Source organism: Triticum dicoccoides, chromosome 4A (genome assembly GCF_002162155.2).
Source record: "Triticum dicoccoides isolate Atlit2015 ecotype Zavitan chromosome 4A, WEW_v2.0, whole genome shotgun sequence".
Classification (NCBI taxonomy): Eukaryota; Viridiplantae; Streptophyta; class Magnoliopsida; order Poales; family Poaceae; genus Triticum; species Triticum dicoccoides.
The window spans coordinates 335,112,507-335,120,368 of record NC_041386.1 but is presented as its reverse complement, the minus strand read 5'-3'; positions in this window follow the sequence as shown (position 1 = coordinate 335,120,368).

The window sequence follows — 7,862 nt, the reverse complement described above, 5'->3', positions numbered from 1 at the left end:
AGGGAGGAGGATGTCGTTGGAGAGGAGGAGGAGGTCGCCGGAGAGGAGGAGGGGGAGGTCGTCGGAGAGGAGGAGGATAGTATGGTGGAGGAGAGAAGGGAAGATGGAGTGGAGGAGAGGAGGAGATGGAGTGGAGGAGAGATGGAGTGGAGGAGAAGAATGAAGAGGTAAGGAGGAGAGGACCATGCCCAGCCATATATACGGCATAGTAATGGCGCACCGTGGGCAGGTGCGCCATTACTATTTTTTTGATTTATTTTGAATTTTGAAGGCGCGAAGATACTAATGGCGCACCATGGGCAGGTGCGCCATTAGTAACTTTTTTAATTATTTTTTGACTTATTTTGAATTTTGAAGGTGGGAAGATACTAATGGTGCACCATGGGCAGGTGCGCCATTAGTAACTTTTTTTTTTGACTTATTTTGAATTTTGAAGGCGGGAAGATACTAATGGCACACCATGGGCAGGTGCGCCATTAGTGAGTTTGAATTTTTTTGAATTTTTTTGCCTCTCCAAATCTTAAAAGCCCCGTATCTTTTTTTCTGTTAGGTTTTTGAGGATTTTGAAAATGTTTAACACGGTTCCCCCAGTTAAATTCGGATGTAACTTTTAGAGTAGATGATTTTTCATATAAAAAACTTTTTCATCCGAGTTCATACGCAAAAGTTATGCCCATTTTTACAAATTCTCGAGAGATTTGCAAAAAAGTCGAAAATTCATGTTTGTAAATTTTGCTAACAACTAGACCACATATCACACGGGAATCTTATTTTCTTTTATTTTTTGACATTTCTATCATTTTTTTATTTTTTTTGAAACTGAAAAGGCGGTCCACCGGGGGGGGTGCATTCGGGCGAATATTTGGGCCAAGTTACTAATGGCGCACCGTGGCATGGTGCGCCATTACTAGTTGAACTAGTAATGGCGCACCACTCCCACGGTGCGCCATTAGTAGTTTTTTTTAAAAAAAATTACTAATGGCGCACCGTGGATGTGGTGCGCCATCCATTACTAGTTCAACTAGTAATGGCGCACCACTCCCACGATGCGCCATTAGTAGTTTTGAAAAAGTTAAAAAAATTTACTAATGGCGCACCGTGGATGTGGTGCGCCATTAGTATTTGCACACTAATGGCGCACCAACACATGGTGCACCATTAGTATATAGTAATGGCGCACCACATGTCTGGTGCGCCATTAGTGTCAATTCCATCTATAGCCCTTTTCCTAGTAGTGTTACGTCGACCCGGATGTTGCTGGCTGTCCCACATGTCGGCGAAGTAGTACGTAGTAGTAAGAAGAAGCAAAGAATCATGCGGTATAAGTCTTTCTAGAGATTCCAACAAGTGACTAGACTACACCGCATGCAGTATCTCAAATCTCAAATCTCCCTTCCAGTTTATAGGGCTCAAATCTCAAATCTCATCAACCAAGGAATTTTGCGATTGGAGGCAAGTATCTCGTACTTTACAAAACTACCCTAATTAAAGTCATGCATTAATTACGTAGTTCTCTCATTTTCCTCTCTGCCTTGGTCGCGGTGCACAATATTGACCACTCCTATATGACTAGCCGCTCTATCTACATGTGGGACATCAAAGCATCCAGGCCCGCGTGCCATCCACCAAATCACAATGAGGTGCTACAGTCGAAACTCGCCGGTCACCGTGGTATGGCTGTCATGACCCGTCATATCACAAAACCCACACCTTTACAAGCAGTGGTAAAGTGGCCTCGAAGTTGGACTCGACAAAGCAACCATCATTTCACTGGAACGCTCGTTGAAGCCCTTTCTCCCCTTTCTTGAAGAAAACCTCACTCCAGGCTACTCACTTCTTCCATTTTTCTTCTGTACCGACGAAGGAAAGGTGGGCGAATCAGTGATGCTGCTATATTTTCATTCCAAGAATCTTCTTTTTGTGAAGCGCCGACCGATTCTCACAGCCTATTCTTTTCCCGTTTTCATTGCGATTGTGGTTTCCTTTCGATTGCTTTTTGTTTGTCAGTTCATTGATGGATCCTAGAGCATTAGGCAAAGAGTTGCCGGCGGACAACCCACTGGAGACAGCTATCTTCAGGAAGCGAGCACCAACCAACGAGTTGACCATGTTGGTGGGCCAACCCATGGAGACGAAGAACTCCAAGAAACAAGCACTGGCCAAAGAGTTGACGACGTTGGCGGACGAACTCCTCAAAGAAAGTTGGAAGAACAGCAAGGGCCCCACCGTGCCTACCCCAGAAACTCTGATGGCCACCTATGCGAGGCTCAAGGCCGAGTTTGAGGAGATAGTCGCCGTTGAGAAGCAGTATTCCCCTGGCAAGGTGATGGCCCCCATCGAGGACGAGGAGATGGCCCCCGAAGGGATGGGATCCCCCGATGAGCTGCACAAGGTAAAAAATAATGGCTTAATACCGAAAGTTGTGGTTTTTGATAATTTGCAATGTGCTTGCTAATATGTCAGGGTTGTACAGGTGCCGGTGGACGTCCTTGATGATTCCGATGTCGCGGCCCATCCTATGGACAACGCCCCAGAGATCATTCTCGATGTCGCGGTCCGTCCTATTGGCATCGCCACGGAGATCGATTCTGATGCCGCTGTCCATCTTGTGGACATTGTCCCAGAGATCAATTCCGATGTTGCGGTCAGTCCTGTGGACATCGCCCCAGAGATCGATTCCCATGCCGATGTCCGTGCTGTGGTCATTGCCCGAGAGATCGATGACAAGAAATAGTCGGTCGCACTAATCCTTCAGGGTAGTTTGCATTGCCCTGTGTTTAATTACCAGAACGATGCGTGTTATCGAACCATCTTCGGGCTAGTCACTATCTTGTGTGAGCAGTACTTGCTACTTTTGTTTGATAGTGAATCATGCGAACCCTCTCCGAGTTATGGAAACAGATGTATCCTCACCCGCTTTTGATGTAATATATGGCATGCTTAGATGTAAGTTTGAACTGTTTATCATATCAGCAGAGCTTATTTGATGATTCTTGGTGTTAGTAGGCTAGCTACTATGCGAGCTATAGTACTTGCGAAACACTCACCGAAGAGAAATGTTGGGGCTGATGAGCTCGTGGTACGCTTATACTAATCCGTCGTCAATCGGCCAATAACCCAAGCTCCTAAAATTGTAGTCTTAGCGATCGATCAGACAATAGTCGACACGGATACATTCAGGCCTCATTTGGTTCATAGGGTAGGAAAATCCTAGCAAAAGTACAGAGATGTACAACACAGAATCATAGCAGTACAGAGACGTCCCTCCGTTCCAAAATAGATGAGTCAACTTTGTACTACTAACTTTGAAACGGAGGGAGTACTAATGAGGCCCTCAGGAGGGAGTACAAACGTCGGTAGCTGCTTCCAATCCTCACACACACAAACTCACCAAACACAAGAACACCTCATCCTCAGGAGGCTGTTCTTCCTCTTGTATTGTTCATCATTAGCCCAAGAGGCAATCCACCACCACCACACTGGAGTAGGGTACTACACCACAACGGTGGCCCGAACCAGTATAAATCTTGTGTCTTTCTGTGTTGAGAGTTCGTCGTGTTTGTCTGCGAGATCTTAGAGAGCTAGGGCGTGGATTGATAGGGAGAAAACCTTCACGCGCACCCCAGTGTTCGAACCTCAAGGGTCTGCCGGAACCCAGATCCGACATTTGACACGCCAGGTAGGGGTGTGCTGAAGCCTTTATCCATCGCTCTGTGCTCCGTGGCTCCATCGTCTCCATGGCAGACGCATGCCGCGCTCGTGCTGAGCGTCGGGCTACCCTAGCAGCCCACGTCGCTCAGACGGCTCCCGTCGGCGGGCCACCTCGCTACTCCCCGTCGCCCGCCGCCAACGCCGCCACCGGCCCAGCGGGGAACGAGCAGCAAGCATCCTCGTTGCACCCATCGGTGTGGTGGGATGGCCGCACCGCCACTCCATCGTTGACCCCAGACGGCTCTTCTTCCCATGCACGTCACCCTCCCATGGATGCATGGGCCGCGCTCCTCATGGCACACGAGCTCCTGCGCTACCGCCCAGTCGACGACCTCTACGAGGACTGGCTTGACCGCATCGTCGAGCTTGTCCGGGCTGCCAGGGGCTCTCTTGCGCCGTCCCTCTCTTCGCCTCGCCCTTTGCCAGCTACGGGCGACGTAGCTCACGGAGCGCCTCCACCACTTCAGCCCCAAGATGGCGCCCTGGCACCAAGACGCGCGGCTCCGCGACGCGACCCGCTGTGTCCGGCACCTGTGCGTGAAGAGAGATGCTGTCAAGAAGTCCCTCGACTGCAACAAAACGCTCCGCCGCTCCTCGTGCCACCGTGCCATGACTGGCTGCTGCGGCAAGTCCGTGCGCCACCTGCAGTGTGTAACACCCTCGATGCGACTATATCTCCCACGTGTCGAGGCACGACTTAGAGGCATAATCGCATTGAAGGCATATGTCGCAAGTTAGGCAATCTTCACAACATCCCATGTAATATGAATAATAAAGGGGAGATAACATAGTTGGCTTACACTCGCCACGTCAATCAAGTACATAAATAACATTACATCATCCAAACACTCATGGCCCGACTACGGCGCCAAAATAAAAGATAACCCAACAAGCGACACGGTCCCAATCACCCCCAACTGGGCACCACTACTGATCATCGGGAAAGGAAACATAGTAACATTGAGAGTCTTCGTCGAACTCCCACTTGAGCTCATACGCATCTCCTGGAGCGGAATCATCAAGCCCTACATCTGGTGTAATAGTAATCTGTGAGCCACAGGGACTCAGCAATCTCGCACCCTCACGATCAAGACTATTTAAGCTTATAGGTAAGGCAAGGTAAATATATGTGGAGCTGCAGAAAGCGACTAGCAAGTATGGTGGCTAACTTATTCGCAAAAAGAGAGCGAGGAGAGGAGGCAAAGCACGAGCGAGAAACTAGAGAGCAACCTGCGCAAACATTACTCCAACACCGTGTCCACTTCCCGGACTCCGCTGAGAAGAGGCCATCACGGTAACACACTCAGTTGATTCATTTTTAATTAAGTTAAGGTTCAAGTTATCTACAACCGGACATTAACAAATTCCCATCTGCCCATAACCGCGGGCACGACTTTTGAAAGTTCAAATCCTTGCAGGGGAGTCCCAACTTAGCCCATGACAAGCTCTCACGGTCAACGAAGGAATAGACCTCCTCCCAAGACGTTCCGATCAGACTCGGTATCTCGGTTCTTCAAGACACTTCGACAGGTTAAAACAAGACCATCAACACCGCCCGAATGTGCCGACAAATCCCGATAGGAGCTGCACATATCTCGTTCTCAGGGCACACTCAGATGAGACTAGCTACGAGTAAAACCAACCCTCAAGTTTCCCCGAGGTGGCCCCGCAGGCAGCTCAGTTCGGACCAACACTCAGAGGAGCACTGGCCCGGGGGGGGGGGGGTTAAAATAAGATGACCCTTGGGCTCTGGCAACCCAAGGGAAAATAAGGCTAGGTGGCGAATGGTAAAACCAAGGTTGGGCATTGCTGGAAAAGCTTTAATCAAGGTGAACTATCAAGGGGTTCCCATTATAACCCAACCGCGTAAGGAACACAAAATCCGGGAACATAACACCGATATGGCGGAAACTAGGGCGGCAAGAGTGGAACAAAACACTAGGCGAGAGGCCGAGCCTTCCACCCTTTACCAAGTATATAGATGCATTAAGATAACAAGATAATATAATGATATCCCAACAAGTAAATAAATGTTCCTACAAGGAACGACCTTCAATCTTCACCTGCAACTAGCAACACTATAAGAGGGGCTGAGCAAAGCGGTAACATAGCCAATCAACGGTTTGCTAGGACAATGGTGGGTTAAAGGTCTGACATGGCAATTTGGGAGGCTTGAAAGCAAGTGGTAGGCATCGTAGCAATGGCATAGCAACAGAGCGAGCAAACTAGCATAGCAAAGATAGTAGTGATTTCGAGGGTATGATCATCTTGCCTGCACAGTGGTCAGAGTTGACTGGATCCTCGAAAGCAAACTCAACGGGCTCCTCGTTAGAGAACTCGTCTCCCGGCTCTACCCAAACAAGACAAACAAGCAACAAGGATACAATCAACCATGTGCAAAACTCCAACAACACGATGCAAAGATGATATGCTATGCGAGATGCGATGCGGGATGCGATGCGGGATGCAAAATGCAAGATATGACAGGAAATGCATGAACCTGGCCTCAACTTGGAATTCCAAGTGTGCCATTGGAAAGATGAGATGAAATCGCTTGAAAACGATATAAAGAATGCCGGAATCGGAGTTACGGTTTGGAAATGGCAAGCGATTCAAATATGACACCGGTATGCGATTTACAGCAAGTAGCCAACTAAATGCAAAGAGATGAACATGCTACGGCAACCAAACATGACAACAAAATACATGGCAGGGATGCATTCAAGATGCTTAACAAAAGTCTAGCACAGAGCTACGGCCAATTCATCCATTAACAAGTTCAAACAAGCATGGCAAAAATGCATATGGCAAACAGATATCAGACTTAGTGAAATTAACACTTGCCTGGAATTTCAGATCAGGTAGCCTTCTTCGGAGCCACAAAACTACATGTTACAGGATCTGAACATGGCAAAGTAAAGCATGGCATTGAGCTACTCAAATAGCTTAACAAAAGTCCCTTAGTGACCTTGAGCCAAAAGGGATCAGAAAATACAATTGCAAGCATGTGAACATAGCAAAAACATAATCAGTTTTCAGACTTCGTGATAAACTGGCACATGCTGAAATATAACTCAGGTAGGCATGTTTACGAGCTCGATGCACTCACTACAGAGAAAGTCATGACAAGACAAGCATACAACCACCAAGAAGGAACAAAATGCAAGCTAGAAATGGCAAGAACAATAGCATAGCATGCACGGATCAACTACAACATCACCGGCAAAATTGCAAACAAGTTGACAATCTGCCCAGATTCACAAAGTAGCAAAAGTAGAGCTCGATTGGCTCAAGCTAGGGTGCTCCATAATTGCAAAAAAATACATGGATGGATAGAGCACTACAATATTAACAAAACTCCCTTACTGATCATCCTCAAAAGAGGCACGGATCACTAGGAAACAACAAGAACATATGGCATCATGAGATAAACAGCTCTAGGACTTTGCGAAATTACTAAGTCCCTGAAAACAGACTTAGCAAGTGCACCACTTTGCAAGCTTGCACAAGTCACCTCACACATCGCAAAAATACATGGGTTGCACCTCTGGAAAGATGACAAAACCCTTAACAAAACACATGTAGAGCATCAGGACATATCATGCACACATTAATCATGGCAAAAATGACAAAAACCTAAACGGAATAGCAGATCTGACAATTAACTCAAGTAGCCCTCTTCTAACAGCATTTCAGGCATCAAGATGATCTCAAATTAAAATGATGCAATGGAATGAAATGATGTACTCTCTGAGATAAACATTTTGATATGCTATATGCATGAATCGGAGCTACGGATGCAAAGTTACGGAGCTACGAACATGAGCACTTGGATCTGCAATTTCAGGACTTAGGAAAAATTCAACCTCCGGATCTAGGGTTTGACCCAGCGCGGAAATCGAGGAGCTCACTGGATCTGCACGGTAGACGGCCGGAGAGAGGGGTAGTGGCCGGATCCGGTGGGGCGGCGGCCGGATCTGGCCGGGGCGGAGTCGGCGGCGGCAGCTGCTGCGGGCGGCGCTGCGGAGGCGGCCGGAGGCGGAGGCGCCGGGCGGAGGCGGCTGGAGGCTTGGCGCGGCGGCGGCGGCGGCCACCGGAGCGGGGCGGCGCGGCAGGGCGGCGAGAGGCGGAGCGGGGCGGCACGGGAAGGC